We start from the raw sequence: 23,362 nt of genomic DNA, 5'->3' as shown, positions 1-23,362 counted from the left end.
TGCTGCAGGCATAGCTCCTGCTGCTTCCACACCAAGAACTGGTCAGCAGGTAATTAAAAGAACAAAATTAAAGGGATAGTCCAAAAATGCAGCTATGCTTTAGCCAAAATGCAAATTAGAGGTTTAATGAACCACACTGTTTTGTAATTTTAGGATGCTCTTGGTATGTTTATCATTAGGAGTCTGTATGCCATAATTTTCTCCTCCGTGTCTTCATGTGGTTCTCAAATTCACCTTCTGCCACTGACAAGCTCCCTCTGGGTTTTCACTGCAGGTGGGCACAATGAAACAAAATGAAACAAAAGATACTGACTGATAAAAAGCTGAAGAACTAGAAAGGGAATAAATAGTGCATCCCTCCCACAGCACTCGACTGTGGCAAATAGCACCAGCAGACTCTGATGGCTGTGGGTACAAATGCCCCGACAGACACTAGTGTTGTTAAATTTTAGAATCAGGTTCAATACTTCCTTTTACCAATACAGATCAAACAATCAACCAAACAAGCAAAAACAATCAAAAACCCCACAAACCCCCAACAGATTGACTAACATAACAAATTAGGACTTTTATGAGTGCTGCAGTGCATAAAATCTCTGTGACGCTTTTAATCTGTGGCAATAGAGTGTGACACAACACATTGGAACAGTAAGTCTAGTTGTATCAATCACAATGGCACAGCTTTACGGCCGTCCATCAATTAGAAGTTCACTATTTTTGAGTTGTTTGTTTATATTATTTTACCTTTCTGAGGAGGGAAACTCCAAAATTCAGAAGAGCTTCTAGACTGCTGTAATCACATTCAACAGAGCACTGATCACACCTGCAAATCCATTTTCATCTTATAATATACCCTGAATGTATAAGCTAGTATTAAAATTAGCCTGTTTTAGAAAGAACGGGCCAAATACTCTGTAACCAAATAACAGCAAATGAAGCATTTGTGCATATCTACTTTTTGTGGCATCAGTGCCCTAAGTCCCTTTCAAGTGGTAGAACTCAGAAGTCATCACAAAATGTAGCAATGCTCCATTATATACTGATTTTAAAAGAGATGAGAGGGTTACAAAATAAACTGAACATAAACCTATATATTATTTTTTAACTCCTTGAATATTATAGACCAATCAGCTCTAATAGTTACCAGCCTAGTATGTGTGAGTCAGGGAAGAAAAACCTGCAACTCTCTGCAACTTGGAGAGTTCCCCCATTTATTCGGCACGATTTTGCCCCAAAGTATTTTGTCAGGAAAGAAAAGCAATTTTGTCCTAGCACAGAATGAGACTGAATTCCTCTGAAACTGCATTCCTTTCTAGTGGATGTGATCGTGTCAGACACACTCCTGGGGAATGAGGATGAACAGGATGTGTTGAGGTCCAACCATGCTTCCCTGTGATGTGCAAACTGCTCATAGGCCTAAACTTCCTAAAGAGTGGTTTTGTCAGGGTTGTACAGTGAACTCCAGCTTCAAAGGCCAAACGGGTCTGGATTTCGTGTTAACTAGTAGCATATATGTTGTAGTAGATAGCACAGTATTGATAACAATGTAGTAACAGCACACAGTGCTGAAGCAATCAAAAATAACCAAAAGTTGAATAAATGCTCTCAATAAGCCTTTTAAAAAACATCGTGATTAAGTCTTTTAAAAATCTCTAAATAACCCCTTTATTTCCAGATGACAAAACGAAACAGGGTGGAGGAAACTGGCCCTACCATAAACTCAGTTGCACCAAGCCTTTCAAACCCTCAACCAAAGCACATCTCTCCCTCATATGCCATTCACAGTGTTTCTAACTACATCTGGCAGACACCTGATGATCACCAGAGTTTAACTGTAACACTGCTCTGTCCTTTGGGTGAGACATCAGGAGCAGGTCATCACTTCACTGGTGATTTTCTGTCTAATTCTTGAATGATGCACACACCAGAAACTGCTCATCCATTCCTTCTCCTTTGAGAGGGAATCTACCACATCATAAGACACTGAGCTGAGGAGGAAAAAGCCTAAACCCCTCCCTTTCCCTACTGAGTTAAGTATAGAAAACTGCATCTATGCTATTTACAGATTTGAAGGCTTGTCTGTTTTGTAAATACAAACTATTTTGAACCCAGAGGCCTTAAAATTTGGATTAATGCCTTGAGAAAAACAATTCACATAGCCTACATTTCCCCCTGTGCTGATGTTCACTACTGGCTGACTCTAAAGTCTCAATATGAAACATCAACACCGAGGGACTAAAACAAATTTTAAGCTGGTTGTATCTGGATCTTGGCCTATAATGTTTCATAATACAATTTACCCATTCAGAAATAAACAAACCAACAAAATAAAAGCAAACAAACCTTGCATAATTTATTTGATCTCCAAATGTCTTCTTTCTCTCTGCATCATGAGTGAAAGCACAGAGAGAGGGTGGGGTGTCCTTGCAGCTTTCCAAGCTGAAGAATTATTTGCTGGAAGTCTTTATTTTTGTAGTGCTGGCAATCTGAAAAACAAAAATTGTTTTGTTAACACCTGCATCCCTAGATACATTAGAAATAAGGTTTGTTCTGAAGCACTGCCAACTAAATGATTAACCCCTCCTATCCAAAAGCCGACAATTCTTATGCAAAAAAAGCAGCTAGAAACATCTCCACTCAATTCGTACCTTACTTGCACATTCCGTGCAGACTGCTCACGCACAACAGCTAAAAAACTTCTTTCTATGTAGAAATGGAAATTAGAAACCCAGTAAAGCAACACATTACAACCATATGCTTCAAGAGGAGCTTTTGTTAAGCTGTCCAGGTTTCCATCTAGGAAACACACAACCAGGAAAGGTGGCTTGAAACGGGCCAGCACCACCACAGTCCCTTTTCTACATTGGTGGCAGAGACCACAAACGGTACCTGTACCATAGCAGAATTGCCCATTTCCACATGTTCTTATTTAAAACTGCTATCAAATCCCAGCCAGGACCTCCGAAAAATAGCTGCACATCAGTTACAAAGAACTCCTGTGGAAGTTCTCTTGCACCAGCCAAGCTCAGCTCTGAAAAGCCAGTCACTACTTTTGAGTAGACCAATATGGAACAATCGGCTGCTCTTTTGCCCACACCACCTGACAATGGTAAGACAGAAGACATAGACACCATCCTCAGTGTATTTGCACTGAACAAGAAGAGTGCCTAACTGAACTCCCAAAAGCTGGCACAGAGAACTTCATGCTTTACCAAGTCTGTCATTTTCATTCTGTGAAGTGTCATTCTATCATATTTTCTGCGATATTTAAATTGGCAAAGTTGATTTTAAACCGCTTCTTCATGGTACACAGCACCTTGTCAGAAAAAAAACTTACCACAGAATTAAAATTAACACTAAGAATTTTATCATACTCATGCTTAAAAAGGCAGATCTTACTGAAAAGCCTGGTGATGGTCACTACAAAACTAAACAGATTCTTAACTAAAATGTTCCATGTAAACCTGTAAAATAGAAACTAGGTGTTACTCCTGTCTAAAGCTGTTAAATTTCCTTTTTCTAAGATTACTAGTGGAGTTGGAGCAAAGTCCTAAACTGACTTCACTCAAAACAAAGGCTGTTTTATTAAAATAAAATGCAAACAAAATAGCAAAGAATACAAGCTGCAAAACCCCCATACAAAATGGACAAATTAACAATGGGTGAGCAAAGTAAAGAGCAGTATCAAGCTGGAAGTCACATCCAAGAAGAAACTTGAGTCATAAGATGTAAGTAATATTTGTCTTAGTTGTTACCATAAAAACACTTGCAAAGTTCCAAATACAAAACACAGACTTGCTTTGACGGTAGGGAAAGGTATGTATCTATCTACACAGAACATTTCGAGCACAGACCACCAAAGCCCTCCTAATCATGGCTGTAAGAGACACAGAGCCAAGCACTGCAGGACAGGGTTGCAAGTGCCATGACTATGGCATTCAGATAACACCACTGTGACCCATGTGTCATGGATATCTTCTTTTGCAATGTTCATAGTGCTGCTACTGTGGTCGACCTCTATCTCTTCCTACAGAACGGCACAGCATGGATCCACTCCTCAAAGACACACAGCACTTCCTTCACCATGATATCCAGTTCCTGAGCACCTGCAACTAAGACTCAAAAGACCTGGGTGATAACTTGCTCTCACCTACATGATTGCAAAATCCCTGAACTGAGAAGCACCCTTTTTCTTCCCATGTTCCAGCTCACTGCAGAGGGCAGCTCGAGCATTTTATTTTTTTGTCTGGAACCACATTTCCAGCTCTTCATAGATGTAGCTTCTTAACTAATGCTTTGATAGACACAGAGTGAGACCTAGTACAGATCTAAATAAAAGACCTATGTCAGTATACACATGTAATTTCAACAATGTAGAGTTAAAATCTGCCCTCACAGGCAAACCTGACTCCCCTGGATTTTTGCTGGCCCATAACTATATGGGGAATGCAGCGAACTGTTAGCTAATTACAGCCCAGGTGACCTCACAATACTAACACTCAGTCATCCCAGATTTGTAAATGTACAGCTAAAACATTTCAATCTGGACAAGAAGAGACAGAAACAAGAACACAATGTTTTATAGCAGGCAGATGGTGTACTACTTTTGATACAAAAGAACCATTTTATGGCAAAGTATTACCAGTATCCCTACCAATCAGGTCTTACTTGGATACTTATTAAGGATGATATCCTGCTCTGTTTGAAGAAAACTTCCTGGCCCGGGTAAGAGGGCCAGATTTTTTGAAGTGTTTCCAGCACTCCCAGCAAGCTACCTCTTAGGGAGGTCACAATGCTCCCCCGCAAGCAGTCCGTCAAACATTGAAGGAAGTTTGCCATGGTGAATACAAACTTCCCAGCAGTGCTCTGCCAGATCTGTGATACCCATCTCCCCAGATCTGCACAGTCTTGAATTATAAGGCTTAACATAAGAAAAATCTACATTGTTCCACACATACGGAGCTTTACACATTCAAGTACCTTTTTCTAGTAGGCTAAGAGGAAACAGGTATCTTATATCAGTGATCTTACTCCTCTTTCCCCTTGCCCAAAACACGTCTTTTAAGACCAATGATTCTCATCAAACCTCTACTGAGGGCAAAGCACTTCCAAAGGAATCAATCTGAAGAAAAAAAAAAATCTGCCACATATCAAAAAAAAAAAAAAAAAAGGAAAAAAAAAGAGAAAAAAAACAAACAAAAAGAAAATTATAGAAAAAGACAAAGTAGTACTTAAAAGACAAAGAATTGCTGTACTATAATAACAGTCACATAAACCTCATACATCCCAGACTCAGGTTCTTCCTTCCTGCACATTAACATTTCCTGCAAAAATCCCATGCACTAAGCATGGCAAATACAACACTCTAGGCTCTGTCATTTAGTTGAGGACAGACAGGTAGGCATAGCTGCGATTGTCTGAACAGAATAGATTAGGCAGTGTGTGCTATGGTAAAAAAACTACAGTTTGTCATTCATCTTGTACTCACTTTTTCATTTTCCTGCTCAATAGTGAGGTACACAAAAATAAACACCAGCAAAAGGCTGAAGTAAAGTCCTTAGTACAAAGCTACCAAAGGCCTTTCCAACTCTACTGTAAACAAAGAGTGAATTACATTATACACTCAATAGCAACACTAAAGTCACAGATGTAATTCCTCAATTGTGATTTGAGAAGGGCTGTACAAACTCAGGGCAGGTGCCATTTGCACGAGCAGCAAGCAAATACTGACTGTTGGTTGGTTGGCTTCTTTTGCCGGGTTGCCAGACATCTTCATTATAAACTATAGCCCCTGGTTAAAGCCAGTGTACAGTGACGAGGTGCTGAGCAATTCAAGAACACAACTCTACAGACACGTCCATTCCTCTGAGCTGTAGTACACCTCCTGTGTTGAAAGGGAGGTATGAGATGCTACCAAACCTCAACAGGTTTGGTAACAAGAAGGAAGCAGAGAGTTGATGTTTATTCATGTGGTTCCTGGGAGAGTTAGCTACTTGTAGCTAAACTGAGTACACAATACCCTCCTATAAAGTGCACTGCAAACAGCTTTCCAGGATAGTTACAGTATATACATCCAGATCTTACTCTGTCAATCATCAGATGAGAGAGATTCTGTGACATCTATGTTCAACCAACAACCAGTGAACAGCCTGTGGCAGCTGTTGTAGCTTTCTGCAACAGTCCATCAGTTTGCTGCACATGGTTTTCTTGGTTTTCCACCCTTTTTCCCCTGGAGAAATTTGGCAACAGTCTGAAGCTCACATGCAATAGCATGGAAAGCTGCTTCTCCTTATAGAAAACAAACCAAAAAAAGAATCCCACAACTTTTTCAGCCCCATGGAACAACCCTAATTGTGCCATGTGTCATACTGGACACATCAGTTTATATTCAGACATTCAGCATATAATCAACTCCTGGGAGTCCAGGCTGCCCAGTGACACACTGAGCATCAGCTCTGCTCATGGGCAGCAAACACTCCAGTCCTTGGAAAGGGACCATTGACTGGGCACATCTATTCAGCCCACCCACAATGGCAGAGCTGTGCCACAGCATGCAGTTCTGCCCAGAAGGCAGAAACCTTCAGCACAAGGAAGGCTGGACTTCACTTCCCTGTGCCTGGGTGTTTGTTTCACGAAATTTCCCGTTCCCAAACAGAGTTTCAGGATCTACCCTAACTGCTCTGTCAGATGCAGAACGGAGACAAGCAGATATGTATGTCTGGGATGATCCAAGGCATTTCCTTCCCCACCTTTCTTGCTACTTTGAAAATATAATTCTGAAAGCACTTGAAAATATTTTTTTATATTTGTTGATAATTTGCATTTCAGAGGTCCTGACCTTTTTCCTAATTTTTGACTGATCCTATGAGAAAAAGGAACATCTTGTTAACACTACTTTCCTTTCATTCACTGATTCTACACAAAACTAATGATCAACCTCTAATCCTCTAGCTCTCTATTCAGCATTTTAATTAGAAAGATGATCATTGATTAATCCACTTGAGTTACCCTGGAGAAGGTGTGACTGAAAACAGATCACTCCACCCCAGAGAAATGGGTACTAATTAGTTCTGCATTAAACCACTTTCCTCTTTATTCAACTTCAAAAAAAGTAGCAAAAACTCACAACTCAACTACGAACTTTCAGTCTCAAACTTCTGAGGTTTTTTTTATTTTACTATATTCTTTAGGAAGTCTCATATTTTCTTGCCTTGAATTTCATAATCATCTATTTAATTTTTTTTAATTATTGTGATTCTACAAAACAAACAAACCAAGGCTGGAGATTCAATACATATTTTCAAAGCCCTGCCAAATACCTGCAGCCATGAATTAGTCAGCTCCAGCAAGCAATGAGGGTTGACACTGATACTCAGTGGGAATGTACACAGCATTAAGCACATACCACAACTGAAACCAGGTATACTCCCATCCAGCCAGTGGTTTCAGTGTCCCACCTAGGAAGACAATCAAAGGGAAAACCTTATTTAAAGGTTTCCTCACTCTATTTTTAAGATCTCATTAAAATTTCTCAAGCCACAAGCTGGCCTTCAGCCTGATCATGAGTCCTTTACCCCTGAAAAGCAGGTAAGCCTTCATTGACTATATCTCTGCTCATGCTTCACCAGCACTTAGGGTCACAATTCTGTTTGCTGATGCTCTGAACAGCCTCAAGGACTGGCTAACTTTCATCTTCCTGTGAAAATCCCCTCCTGGTCTCCACACATGAATAGAAAGCATCCCCATACCATGAGCTTTGCCTTGCCCACTGCCCTGTGACCAAGGTAGACACCATCTCCTTCCCACAGGTTGAGTGATAGAAGCCCCAGATGATTTCAAGCAAATAACCTTCCTGCTCTGCTTCCCTTTGTCTAGGACGGTCATCTGCAAAGGGGCAGGTAGAGTTGGTTACTCAGCTTTATGTAGGAGCAGCCCTAATCCTTTTCCTGGTCACCAGAAAATGACATTAGGAAGGCAGACATGGGGCAGACAGGACAACCAGGCTAGGCAGGGCAGGGAGGAAGGAGCAGAGCTTTCTCTTCCACATCCTAAATTGCATGCTTCATATCATCTCTTCTGCTGTGCATGCTTCTTCCCATACTTGGCATTATTTATTCACTTTCAAAGCACAAGCCACCATACAGGATACAACACAGCTCCACAGACTCCTGGTACATGGTTAGAAAGGATTTTTCCACTGGCCTCTGTCAACTTAACACATAATCAATATGTGGCTTCAGCAAAAGTCAAGCAAGAAAGCTGAGGGTACACTTTCAGATTCACATCAAAGATTTACATTATTAAGAAAGCTGATTCATGCCTTTTTAAGAGCATCCAGAAGCAATCTATTGCAAACCCATTCTCTATTGCCATTATCCCTAGTGGTGAAAAGGTTTTTTCTAAAATTGTTTATTTCAAGGCTATTTCATCATCCACAACATGTGAAGAAAAGAAAGTAAGCCTATGTTATTGCAAAGGACTGGAAGCAGTAACTAAATCTTACTGAGGCTTCTGATGGTTTTGCCAACACCCATAGATCAGTTCAATTATGCAGTTTTTAAAAAGGGATGATCGATAGGGAAGGGCCACAGAAATACCAGAACTGAGCCTGATCTACGGGAGGTCCATCACAAAACCACAGCTTTCTACTGCTGACGGGATTATATCTGCATAGAGCACAAGCAAGAGATGCACAGACCCCATCACCAGCCTGGGACTCTCCATTTCAAAATATTTTTGCAGTGAAGTAGCTTCAGAAAATAAACATTCCAAGACAGGCAAAGATCGGTCATAAACCTTTTCTGAAAGGGAGATGAACTCTCTTATTTTGTATTGGAAAGCAACACTATAAACCAGGTCAGATCTATATAAAGCAACGCTGTGGGCTTAAAGCAACAGCATTCTTACTCTGTCAGAGAAATAAAAACTTTTGGCAAAAAAAAGTTGGAGATTTCTTTGAAATTTTCCATGAAGCTAACAAAAGCAACACAAAAAGCTGCACACAGAAAGGGAAGCCTTAGATTTTCTATAAAGCTAGTAGCATTACCAACAGGTCATTACTCACATTTCTTGATAGATACCAAATTTAACACTTAGATAATCCACATTTTACAGATATCATGCAGTAAGATATACTTCAGAAAATACTGTATTATCTTACATTTTTTCAAGTATTTTATTTTCTCTCTTCCAGAACATTCATCTGGTATAATTTTTAGGACCTTACATCATGCACAAGAAAATAGCCTAGTATTTTAATTCTGCATTTACATCAGGACATTCATAATTGATTAAAAGCAACAGAAATGGTGGGGAAAATGACTTCAAAATATTAACATGAAATATAGTCTCAAATTCAGTCTCTTTTGCTTAAATATGTATTGAAAAATTCAGCAGATCAAGACAAACATTTAAGGAAAACACTGGAGTTTCTCCTCACCTCAGCACCTGAACTCCCCGGGAAGTCACCCACTATTAACTCCAGCTGGCAAGAAGACAAACCTACAGTTTGCCACATTGATTAACTCTTATCTAAGATTTTATAACACAGGGTCCTGAACTGCTTAATTGTTTTAGTTAACTATAGCAACACTTACATTTTTTCAAAATAAAGAGCATAAAGTTGATGTTAATGATAACATTTCCACTCACATAAGTTTTAATTACTGGCATTTTTGTTGGTGGAAGCATGCTTTGAGATGGAGAGTGCTAAGGAACTATCCTCACAGACTACCCTAATTGTTTGAATAGGCTGAAAATGCTAAACAACATATCATGAATGCTGCAATTGCTACGAAACACATTGTAACATTCACCTTTGGGTGTGAAATGTGAATGCATGTTTGAAGGGTGACAAAATATCAGTCTTCATCATGGTTAGCAAAACAAATTAGCAGAATTATTGTAAAATAATCTAGTCATTTATACTCTGCAAGCAATTACCTATTTGCCGAAATCCTGGTCTACTTCTTAGTCCACTAATTTGGCCAAGTACCGGAGGCTGGCAAGTGCTTCCCTCTCCCTTTCCACCCCAACTGCGGAAGTATAAATTTCCCGTTTCACAAAAACTCCTGGTGTCTCTTCCAGGATCATGACTGAGAAGGCATCTAAAGCACTTCTCACTAGGAGAAGCATTCTGTGTTTTCTGAGCAAGATGAATATTTTAAAAGGGCTTGAGATAGGGAGAAGCAAGAATTATCAATGTCATTATAAAAGTGAAAGAACTAGAACACGGTAAAAGAGAATGCCAACTACATGAAGCCTTTGGACCTTGACTGGAGCAACACTGACATGCCAGCAGCAACTTCATTCCCACTCTGCAGAACGACAAAGACCTGACCTTAGTCTTGCCATCACCCTCAAGTCATGAACCGCTCTTATCCTGATTTCTTCAAAAGCTTAAAGATACCATGTATTGGATTATTGTTTTCACTGTTTTATTGAAACTTTCATAAAACATCCAGGTCGTATTTTCATGCTTAGCTACTTTTTAAACAAAACAGATAGATCCATCCCCTGTATGGAAGACTTGACTCAACAGTTGCTACTTTAAAGTAACAAAGAATTATCAGAAAAATCCTATATCCTGGCAGTACTAGAGTCTCCCTGCAACCCGAGAGAAAAAAAAAAGGTAGAAGACAAAAAGTTATTTTTTGAATCTTGTCCCCAAACTTTGGGCATCACATCTCTTATCCTAGGCACTCCTGAGAGCAGTATATGGACTAGAGTATAAATTCCACTCTCAGCTTCATCAGAATTAACTGCATGAATGGTGACTGGTAGAACAGTAGTGATTTTCCAATTATTGTCTCAAGTATGCCTTGGCATAAAGTTTTACTGAATTTGGAAGACTATTAAACACCCAGATACTCTTTCCTCCAACAAAGCAGAGACAGTGGGAATCATGGAGCTACCCAGCTGGTTGTTCAGTACTACCCATCATAATCATCACCCCAGGCACCGAAAGAGGCCGGTGAGGTTGAAGCACATTTTAGAAAGTGGGAGTATTCTATGATTGTATCAGCAAACCTCTTACCTGCTCTTGTGAGCACGTGCAGATAATTTTCACCAAGTCTGGTAGGTTGGCAAATCTGTGTTAATTTCCATGGGGCTGCAAAAAGCACCCAAACTCCCCTCTCTACTCCCTGAAGGTATAATAATACTGGAATGACTGGCTAAATAAAGTTGACAAATCTCTCTACATTTCTGTAATGCATTCTTTTAAAAACAGTTGGAGTTCTTCTGTTGAAAATCTTTCCAAGAGGTTTCAGCCTGAAGCAGAAAAAAGACTCTGGAAATTTTTGTCTGAATGACTGAAGGCTGGCCAGAACTAAACACAGGTGAAAATATTATGCTAGAATACGGGAGGCATCCTTAAGGGTGCTCCTACTACCTCTACTGACTATAGTTTATATATAATATTGTATAATGCAGTTGGAAATGTAAAGACATATTAAAACAGCTTTAAAACCCTAATGGCCCATCCTTTCTGTTATTGTTCCTTCAGTATTTTAAATAGTGGAAGGCAGGATTACTGCAGTTTTAGCAATATAAAGTATGAAACATCCAGATTCTGTGCTGAAAATCCCTCTCTTGAGACCTGAGGTCAATAAGGGACCACCTGGTTCAGCCAGTCCTGCTACAAGCAGCCAGGTACTGCAGGCATCTTGTTCTGAAGGTTCTGTGGGCCACATAATCCATCAGTCCACATCATGACTCACAAAACACTTTGTGAGATCTGACATGAAACCTGCAGCCTTCAGAAGGGGACCAAAGCCAGAGGCATGAACCGTACAAGAGAATGAAGACCTCACAAGGGTCCCACCACAACACAAGATTTTCTATGCTAAAGGACACAGTTCTATAACAAATCCCCATCATCCGTGAAGAAAAAACAGACAAAAACATTAACCTTCTAACTCCTAAAAGGGATTTTTTAAATAACTTACATACAACTTATATCACAAATCACAGAGGTCCTCTGCTGACCCCCACATCACGCTGTATTCCTAAATCAGTGCACCCTACACCACCCCTGGGGCTAACAGTCACATTCAAAAGATGACATAGAGCAAAATCTCTTCTGAACATAACCCTCTTTACTGTGCACATGGCGAATCTGGAAGACCAAGCTCCTAATTTAGGCACCTCAGTAGATTGCTTCTCTGAGGTAAAATAAATCTGAGCCTCAGAGTATCTCTCCTACCTCTTTTAGAGCAACAAAAAAAAAAAGGAAAAAACCAAAGAGGAAGAAACTGCTTTTAGTAATGAAAACGTACTTTAAGAGGTTGATACCCTGTTAAAAACTTGAAGTTATAATGAATTCCAGGATTCAATCGAGTACTCCATTCTTAAAAAACACAATAATGAAAGGCTTACAGATGAAATTTAGTAGTAATGACTTTGGGGTCAAATCCATAGTGGTTTCTTTGGCAAAGCTTTCACTGACGACACTTATATGTGATTTCAATGGGTGTTCTGCCTGAAAAGGACTTTGGGATTGGCCCACAATCTGTATATTTAAGTCACCCCAGCCCCAGCATTATACAGCGCCAACCAGACACAAAACCTAACATTATTTAAACCATTTGCATGCCAGAATCTCCAATTGCAGGGTGCAAAAGCCAGCAGGAAGAATTGATCATTCCCTTAGTAGCAAACAAAAATGCAATCTTTTTTACTTGGCTTTCTTATGATATCATTTACCTTCTATAATAGCAATTGCTTTTTTTAAAACGTGGATTTGCACAATATTCAATTTGCCAGTTTCCACATATAGATACAAATTTACTGAAATAGCTGTTCACAAAATCCAAAGCCCAAGGGTGGAGTCCTAAAAATAAATATATGTAGTTTAAGTTTTTATATCCACACATGATAAGAAATCTGGTTCTTTTCTGGTGAGCCATAAAAGGGGAAGAACGGTAAAACCACAAACAGGCAAACAGAAAAGAAAAATTCATATCTTTTGCCCTACCCCCTCAAAATTGCATAGATACTTCAATGCAACCACTTGGCTAAATATTTCAAATGTTGATTTTTCAAAGTATTTAGCCATATAAACTGCCCTTTTGTTTCTGTTGGCTCCAAATATTACTAGGCTCATGAATTCTTCTTTACATCTTATTATTAAAAAAAAAAAAAATACAGCCAATACTGCCTTTATGGAGCAAGAAAAACTTGAGTATCATTTTCCAGTTAATTCTTCTGGATCTGCGTGGAAGTGAAAACAGCAACAGCAATTTTAAGCCAGGTTTTCTAGTCATTGCACCTAATCACTACCTTTTTGCAGTATTTTATTTTCCAAGCAGTACCATAGAAAAATCTCTACACAAACTGAAGTTGCAACAGTGGTAGAGCAAATGCTCTAAAAACTTAAAATAGTCCATGCACCCAAAAAACCAAGAAGCAGCAGCAGGCAAGACTTACTGCCCTACTGAATGCCACAATCCCAGAAATATTTCAAGCAGAAAGCAGTTCTTCAATTTGAAAGACTTGCACTGACAGACCTGATACTGATCTCCCACCTTCCAAATGCAAGTATTTCAGTGCTTCAGCAATTCCATCCTGTCATGTTACACTATCATGAAAGGAAATGTTATAACTGTCACCTTCTTAATCTTTCAAGTATTCAGTTTTTTGTCTGGCTTCTGTAATCTGGGATATCGGTGACTAAGCAAGCAATTTATCTCCACTTCGATATTTTCCACTTATTTAGCCTCACACTCAGATCTCCAGTAGGTCAATGACTTCATAGACAACAGCTGTCAGTCACCGTCCTTTAACCAAGTCCTTTAATCAAGTCCATGAAAAGGCTGTTTCAAGCACCAGCCACTAGCAGGGAAAAAGAAGAAACGAAACAGTGAGGTCTATCCCCTTGAATACCACAGGTACACAACTTGCAGGTCTTTCCCTTCATTTCCTGCAACCTTCCCTCGTGTTGCATTCTTCAGGACCAGAGGACCCAGCCAGAAAGAACTCCAAATGACTCCAAATAGAAAAACATATTTTCCCTTGCACTCGAGCTGAGGAATGAACTCCACAACACAGCAGTGAAAATTTGCATGCTGCTATTTTTCTCAAGAAGCGCTGCCCATCCCAACAATTCCTGGATGAAAAAACAGTATTCAAATGACAAAACCATAAGCTTACAAGTTGACTCTTTAGTCAGAGAAACAAGATTTCTTCCAACTTTAAGGAATGTGACAATAACAGCGAATCTAACCCTGCTTGATAAGTGGCAGGCAATTCTCCATATAAGGTGAAAAATGTGCTAGTGCTGCTCATGCAACACTGCTAATTCCTTCCCTGCTCTCAATATTCAAGAACATAAATGAACATATAAATCAAATTTGTAAGTAAACCTTTTGCTTGCTTACAGCTATAAACCATCTAGACCATGCTCAGCACACAAGGAATTTTGAACTTAACTATTTAATTCCTTTTAAACACTTGGTATGCAGAAACTGGCAAATTGAATCACAGAAACTGCATAAATTAATATAAATCTGAGAGGTCCCATCCCCATTCAATTCCTAAATTCCTTTTATACTTTACTATTACCCAGTCAACCTGCATACTCCAGCCCTTTACTAACAATATCGCTGGTGGCAGCGCACTCGGCAGGCCAGGAGAGCAGCCTGGGGAGGGCGAGGAGGAGGCTGAGGGCTCAGTTAGCCCAGGAGCCTAACACAGCCAGCAGTCACACTCCTCCAAGTCCCCAGGCTGATCTGTGGTGGAAGCACCAGGGTACTGGCACAGGACTGCTGCTACAACTGCTAAGCGCTTTTATTTCAGCTCTGATGGTCCCATAATTTCTATGTAATAGCAACAGAAAAATAAGCAGCATTTACCTAGTTGTGCATTACAAGAAGATGGCAGGCATCACTCATTACGAGGCTGATGAAAAGACTTCCATTGATTTTAATGAGCTCTACATCAGGGTGTAACCCCGGAGGAAAGCTACTTTATACGATTCCTTCCCCTCAAAGCAAGTTAGAGCATCTGCAAAAGATGCATCAGTCCTGGAAATGAAATCCACTTTGTTTTGAAGTTAGGCACACATCCCAGAGCCTCTCACACCCCCCCTTCACTGTTTTTTACACATTATTAGTTATCTTACTGGTCCTTTTTTTTTTTCCCTAAGAAATGATGTACCAGTGACCAATAGGGCATAAAAGAAAGGAGATTCAGAACAAGTGCCCAGAGGTCTTTTGGAAACCATTCAAAATGATAAAATGATGGGATTATCAGGGACAGAAGACTTCCTAAAATCCTATTGGCAATGATGGATTGGGGGGGGGAAGGATTAATATGATTAAGTTATTAAAAAAACCCTCTAAGTTCATGAACTGCTTTGCAGAATCTGTACTCTAGCAGTCAGTGACTTGTATGAGAGGCACAGAGAGGATGTTTCCACAGACATTGTACATATCCATACCAAATGTGAGTGGGAACAGTGGGAAAAAAGTTCATTATTTTCTTGAACTTTAATGAGAAGACATGGGAAAGTATGATTTGATTATTTTACCCACAAAAATTTCAGGAATATCAGATGACAGCTTCAGATTGCCAGCCTTCCTAGTTTATCCATGTTCAGCCATTTTGTAATACTCCCAAGGCATGAAAACGTAACATGATGTGCTGAGAAGGCATCATAGATCGATTAATTGCTACCATAAATGTAGGCTTCTATTAACTGGAGATTCTGTTTTGTTGACTCTTTTTGCATATCGTCCATTGCATTATCATGTAAAGTAGCAACGCCCATGAAATACCATGGGGCAGCAAAGTATCACAGTGATATGCACCTGAATTTTAGGACTTGAATTACACTGTCAGTTGTGTTCTACAACAGAAAAAAAAAATCAGGAGAATTACCCCTAAACATTATTTAATTCTTACAGAATGACTCTTTTAAGCATGTTTACAGTCATTCACATGTAAGACTTCCTCATTTCCTGGAACCTTATCTCATCTAAATTCCATATGGAGGATTTTAGTGGTCTATTAAGTTGCATACAAATTACCACACTCCAATTCATTCAGATGAAACAAAACTAAATTTAATAGTGATGACACTAGAGCTGTCAAATTATCTCAGTACTTACAACAAAAAATTCAGATCTTTTTGTATAAATTTACTTAATATAGCTTTAATTCAGAGGATAACTCTGATGTGGCTTAGTACAAACATGCTTCCAGTTGAGTTGCCTTTTATTCAGGGAATGTCTGTTATCCATGTGATAGTCAAGAGCTCACATGGCTAAACCTCAAACTTGAAGCTTTTCAGGGTTTAGTGCTTAAAGCTTCAGAGATTATGGCTCCTGAACCAAAACCAGTCCAGAAAGCATGGTAGGAACCAGGATAAGATACAGTAAAGAGAACTTCAGCGTACCTTTACAGACACAGCTTTTCCATAAACTTTCCATAAACTTTAGAGGGCATCATTTAATCATTACTATCTTTCTCTGCAAAATTACATACATATATATATATATATATATATATAAAATAAATGTGTGTATATCAATAATACATACAATAATAAATACAATAATATATAAAATATATAAATACGCTTATCATAAAATGCCAATAATGAATGGAAAAAACTTAATGAAAACGATGAAAAATTGTCAATAATCCTTTGTACTGTAATACTAAGTGCAATATGATAAATAATGTATCACAGATTAAGTTTCTGCAAACAACCTCAACTACAACGATTGAACAAAGAAATCCATAGAGATGAAAGGAAAAAAACAACAGCAAAACATAAAAGTTCCCCATAAAAAGGTCTTTGGTTGAGGAGCATAACTGCACAATAAGAACTTCCTGTCTCAAGAGGATATACTTCTCTATAATGACTGCTAGCAGACTTACACCTGGTCCCATAGAGAATACAAGTGAACAAAAAATTGATATCAAGTTCTCATCCTGAGATCCAAAATCAGTTAGCTCTACATAGCTGCTTGAAGTATTTACCAAACAAGTTTTATTTGGCAGACTGTGTTCCCTATAACACAGAAGCCCCTGTGAAATGCAAAATACTGCAAGAAACAAAAACGTCAGCATGTGGACCAGAGGAAAAAGAACTGTTCCAAACTGAAATAAATTGTTTTAAAAGAAACAAAATTGGTTGAGCACAGCTCAGAAGCTGGAAAAAATCTTTTATTATGATCTTGTGATGGGGGAAAAAGAAGTAGTAAAGACAAGATTTTCAAATAACCTGGACACTTTTTTCTGATGCTTTAGGCCCATTTGTTACTCTTCATATCTGGCAAGCCAAAGGTCTTATTTTCTACACCAGTTTTATAAATAAGAAGTAGCCACTGTTTAGAAGCATCACCGTCTGAATTCAGTGAATGGCAGTTAAAATCTCCCCTCCTTTACGACTGGGATTTAATGTTCATAAAGTCCAAGAGAACAAATGTAATTGACTAAAGGCAAACTTGAAAGAAGCAATAAAAGCCACCCTTTACACCTGTTCTTAGCCCTCAGTACACACTGTCATTTACAATAGGGGGTTTAGTGAATGATCTATCAGTATTGGCCTTGGGTGACACTCTCTCCCACACAGACAACTGTGCATGTGGAGATCTTGAAGGATGTGTTCTCCAACACACATGTTGGCTCAGAGATTCGACAGTGACAATTCATCACGGATATTTTCACCCCTAGCATTATACCAACAAAAACTCAACTGTTTTATGGTACTAAACCCCTGTGTATTATTCTAGGAAATATTTCATCATAAGAGCATTGCTGACGGCCAAATATTGCAGCCAATCCTGATTCTGCCGGTGAAGAGTTTCCTCCCAGCAATGCATATTCTGATGTCCTGCCTAGCCCAAATTTAAACAACTCCAGGGACAGGGTCCTCATCCCTTCCCCAAAGAAATGTTCTACTACTTATGAGATCTGACCGTGAAGATTATCTTCTTTTTATTCAGATTAAACTTCCTACTAAATTTACTACTTCCAATTTTTACCATTCATAATCCTTCACAGTGCCTTAAGTAACAGCCCCTTCTGCACAAGGGTTATAACTTTCAGGGATGCTGATTAGCATGTTAGTCCTCTCCTCATTAAACTGAGCTATCCCATGTTCACATCTTAGTTTACTCTTCTTGAACTAGTCTTCAGTATGCAATCATTTGTTACATTCTTAAAAATACACACAATGTCCTAAACACCAAAAATTTTCAGACTGCTGTGAACTGCCTGATAGTTTCTATACATTATATTCCTTTTAACTGCTGCAATGCCCAGACCTGAAGGCAATGATCCAGATGTAGCTCTACACAACTGCAGCACACAGCAGTGCTATTGCCTCCCCGATTTCTCCGATTTCTATAATTCTAAAATTCCGGTGGTCAGTTTCTGATGGTCGGTCATTGTTTCCATAAAACACCAGTTTGCCAGGCAATATTCCATGTCTCTACAACATACTTCTCTATAATGACTGCTAGCAGACTTACACCTGGTCCCATCTTCTCCTTCCTCCAGTTATTCTCAACTTCAGCTGCTTGCCTCAAATTCAGCTTCATTCCCTTCATGCTTAGATCATCCTAAAAGATTTGCAAAGCATCTTGATCCATTTACAAGTATCACTCTTTTTCCTCATCCCTCTCCAGAACAGTTTTGTGCTACTTTTGAAGAACACACTGGAGACCATCATGCACGTCCCTCCATTGCCAATGCGGAGGGCAACCAGCGCCAGGTGTTGGGGTCAGGCACAGAGACTCTGCTGAAGCTTCATCTGAAATGCTTACTGACACCACAAAATTAATAAAATCTTTTCCATTGCCAGCAGTAACAGGCAAAATCCAAGGCAGCAAAAAGGATCTGTGGCTTTATAGTATGCTACTCAAAATATCTGCTGATGGTCATAAGACAGAAAGAATATGCCAAAAAAACTGTATTATGTAGTCAGTTGGCAAATGGGGAAAATCACACACAAAATGAAATGCGTTCAGCACTGTAAAAGCAGGGCTGTGGGAAACTGTTGGTTCTCTGTATAAGGATCCAATATTTTTTCAATTTGCCAGCATAGCATAAAGCACATAAAAATCTTTAAATAAAATTCTAAATGTTAAGCATGAAGAACAGTTTTTACAATATTTTTTAAGAATGTTCGTTCTGTACACCCATGAGTCCTGATTTTACAATTTGCAGCCGGTCTAAATGAAAAATTAGAGGTTTTTTTAAATTCTCCATAAAAAACATCAACCACCTTTTTAATTGAGAGTTAGAAAAGTGTAATTGAAAATTACTATCCTCAAGCACTCATTAGTGACAAATCCAAACCCTAGTTAAACACAGCCCTAATAGGATTAAAGAGACATGCAGGATGATGTATGCAGACTTGGTATGTAAGAAAAGCCAAAGAAAAATCTGGACCCATCCACAGAGAAGGGATCAGACAGAAAGCTCTGGGAGCAGCAGTACTTTGGTGCCAGAGGTGCACACGCGCTCCTCCTGATACCTCCCTCTATTGTTGGAGCTCCAGATGATACTCACAGACACACTCGGGACTGTAGTAGCTTAGACCATGCCTCGCTACAGCCTGGAGATACCAGTGCTGAGCCCAGAAGCTGCAAGGTCACCCAAGCTCCCACGAGAAGGAAGCAGGGCATAGCATGTCATGCACCTCACAGCAAGGCATTTTGCAGAGCACAGCCACCCTTTGTATGTTTTTAATGGTCCTTTGCCACTTCCCCTGCCACACAAAGCCCCTCAATAAGTGGGCAGTTTGGTCCACCACAGCTACAAAAATCTCACATACAGGTAGGCAGGGACCCAGGCTGAGTTTCATGGTCTCAAAGTCCTTCTGCAAACATCAAAATCATTGAGCATGAGATTTCCTATTGATCACATGCCACTGGCTGCACATCTAAGGAGGCTCAGGAGGGTAAATAATTTTTTCCCAAGTCAATTTTAAATTGGCTTCCTAAATTGTCTCCAGATCCTTTCCAGACAGCAGAATGGAAATAATTAGAGGTGGTTGGAAAATGGAATTTTTGTCCTGTGGGGAAAGTCTGATAGTCCTGTACTTATTTTTATCCTGACATAGGCCAAAGTGTAAAAGCCTTAAAATATTTCGTAGAGCAAAATACCGTAAGGTATTCTGAAACAGCATCCTGACTACACTGACTTATTTTGCTGCTAGAAAAGAAATCAAATAAAAAACACCTTGAGCTTGATTACCCCCAGTGCCAGCTAGGTGTGAGGGGTGCAATACCCAACAGGCACTGCCATCCACGACTGCACCTGGGCTGGGAATCAGGTAAGCTGCAGGAGGAGGGAAGCAACCAGGGAAGCTTTCAATACTAGACGGTGAACTGCAGCACCAGGAAAGGGCAACCAGTCCTGCCACCCATGCACTAGACAGGAACTCGGGCTGGTGGCTACCCCAACAGCACTAATGGGGACAAGGCATTGCACAAAGAGCTCTTTCCAGATTTGGCAACACACACACAGTGCTGGACTGCTCTGTGGCCCTATCATGCAAAATCACATCTAAAGTCTGGGAAGAAACCAGACGACCACTGCAGCTCCTAATGGACAAAGTTTCTCTCCTCCAACAAGGGAAGCTGTCCAAATCACACATTTGGATGGGGAAGACCTGGGAATGCCATTGCCAGGGTGGCATTCCTAGTCAGCAAGGTACAGGAGTAGCCATCTACACTCTACATCTCCCCACTACAATGCAGCTGGCACAAGGATGACCCATTCCTCACATGGACACACCACCAGCCCACATAAATAGCTCAGTTTTCTCCCCAAGATTCTTTTTACTCCCCAAGACCACATGGAAGTCACTAGCACTGTTGGCACAAGCTGTCCACACACCTCATCCTATTCCTCTCACTAAGTGTGTGACAGGCAGACAGCAAGAACTAGACTTAATCACTGCTCCCTTGCTCATCTTCTGGAAACAAATTTAAATTACATGTTTTGGAGGTTTGGGTTCCCCCCCATTTTTAAACAAACTTTTGTGTCAGTCAGTAGTGGTTCATCTTAACTTTACTTCTGCTTACTGTGCAGCCAGCACTTGCCCACCACCCACATGCACTCAGAGTAGCCACAGAGCTGAGACACCATGGGGAAATCCACAGAGAAGTGATCCGTACAAGTTGTGAACAAGAGTAGACACTCATCACCTCTTAGGGAGAGGAATAACACATCTCCTCTCATGCTTTCCATGTGCAGCACTATGCCTTCTACTACCTAACCAGAGGTACACTGTTGAACAAAGAACCTAGGTAACCAAGAAGAGTAAAACTCTTTCTTCCTGACACCATGGAGAGGGCTGCTTTATACAGGTCATGCAAGTAGAATGCCTCATGAGAAAACCTTCAGTGCCACCACTCTGTTAGGGGTCTTCTCTGCAGCTGTTTATCTGATAGAGCCACAGAAATCCTGAGTACATGTGAATTCTGCATTATCTGATTCTTGGCTTCAAGTGCCCTTGACTGGTACTCCTGATGAGGATGACACCTCTGTCTATAAGTTGCTCTTAGCCAGCACTCCCTCAGTGCAACTTTCCAGTGTACAGCTAAGGAGACCTTGGCATCTCTTCCTCTCCCAGGTCATCTGGCAACTGTTCCCAGAGGAACCTGTAGCATGCTGTCCAAGCACAGCTGAAGCAGAGAGCCTGAAGCACAAAATGGCCAGACATGAACACCAGAAAAAACGCTTATACCACTGTATCTTTCTCCAAACGCTCTTTCCAAGCCAGACCAAGATAGCAGGGGAAATAAAGGAGCCCTTGGTTATACACAGGGAAGTGAGTGATTGAATCAGTTCAAAATTTTCTCCTCTGCTAACCTTTCCAAATGGAAACACTGCTTCCAATAAAGTTTATACTGAAGGCTGCTGAATCTAAAGATACAGAGCTCAAAAGAAGGTTTGATGAAGAATATGAAACACAGTGCAGAAAAGATCTTTTGGCACTTTGGACTTAGCTAGCCACCAGATCAAGAACTGCCTGGAAAGCAGCCCCACAGAAAAGGAACTGGGAGTGCTGGTCAACAACAGGCCAAGCCTCAGCCAGCAGCGGGCTTAGGTGGCCAAAAAGGCCAATGGCATCCTGGCCAGTATCAAAAGCACTGTGGGACACAGCAGGACTATGGAAGTGATTGTTCCTCTGTACTCAGCACTAGCAAGGCCACACAAGTCCTGTGTCCAGTTCTGGGCCACTCACTACAAGAAAGACATTGAGGTGGTGGAGTGTGTCCAGAGAAGGGCAATGGAGCTGGTGAAGACTCTGGAGCACAAGTCTTACAAGGAATGGCTGAGGGATTTGAGAGTGTTTAGCCTGGAGAAAGGGAGGCCCAGGGGAGATTTTATTGCTCTCTACAACTCTCTGAAAGGAGGTTGTAGCAAGGTGGGAACTAGCAACAGGACAGGGCAACATGGCCTCAAGCTGCACCAGGGGAGGTTTAGATTGGACATGAGGAAGAATTTCTTCGCTGAAAGGGTGATTAAGCATTGGAACCAGGCTGCCCGGGAAGATTATGGAGTCACCATCCCTGGAGGTGTTCAAGAAATGACTGCACGTGGCACTTAGTGCTATGGTCTTGGCAAGGTGGTGTTCAGTCAAAAGTTGGATTAGATGATCTTGGAGGTCTTTTCCAACTTTAATGATTCTGTGACTGCTTCTTCCTATTTTAATTTTCTACAGAGTGAGGCAAGTTTTACAAAATTAAAAAAAAAATAAAATCATTAACAAACTCAAAGGCAGTGGGAGGCAAGATACCAAACCATGCCCGTTTCCTTTCATCAAAGACACAGATATACAGGATATATCTATAGGTTATAATGCTGACAGGTTCAAACTTGTTCTGAACAGACACAAGGAATCCCTGCCCACACTTGGAGATAACCAAAAGTCTTTTAAACACTTACCATGGCTCTGGGCCAAACTAATAAACTCTGCTGAGCTGCAGGGACATCTCTGTGCCATTGCCTTAGGCTTAGAACAGCTGGCAATGTTCACAGTGTTTTGTGCTGGCTCAAACCACAGGCAGAGATCATTCCTGGCTGCCTTTACCAGAGCACGGAGAGGGAAATGCCACCACACTCACAGCTTTGTCTTCAAGCCTTGACTTCAATCTTGGGGCCATTTACACCCATTACCTGCATTATCAATGTAACAAAAAACATTTCAGGCCAGTTTTTGACTCAAGTGTCAATATTTTGACATGGACACAAAGTTTTTTGCCTGAAGGTGATGAAAAGTGTTGCAATGGCAGTCTAACTAAACTGATACACTTGGCTTTAGCTTTGAATTACACTGTTTATGACAGCTTTTCTATTGAAAATTAGGAATTCACACATTTGCACGAGGCTTCTT

The 23,362-nt window shown here is 40.3% G+C and overlaps 1 protein-coding gene across 6 annotated transcripts in view; it reads right to left on the bottom strand.

Annotated features, from left to right (window-relative positions):
* The window catches only part of TIAM2 (T cell lymphoma invasion and metastasis 2), a 186,382-nt gene that overhangs the window by 137,629 nt on the left and 25,391 nt on the right, over window positions 1-23,362 (bottom strand). For all 6 annotated transcript variants that reach the window (XM_018077894.2, XM_018077892.2, XM_029962699.1 and 3 more), the window contains exon 2: window positions 2,344-2,486. The gene's annotated coding sequence lies outside the window, so the exon portion shown is untranslated. The remainder of the gene's footprint in view (window positions 1-2,343; window positions 2,487-23,362) is intronic.

This window comes from Manacus vitellinus, unplaced genomic scaffold, assembly GCF_001715985.3.
Source record: "Manacus vitellinus isolate BGI_N305 unplaced genomic scaffold, ASM171598v3 scaffold_4_pilon, whole genome shotgun sequence".
Lineage (NCBI taxonomy): Eukaryota > Metazoa > Chordata > Aves > Passeriformes > Pipridae > Manacus > Manacus vitellinus.
Note: the sequence above shows the minus strand (reverse complement) of the source record. Positions and strands in the feature narration are given on the sequence as shown.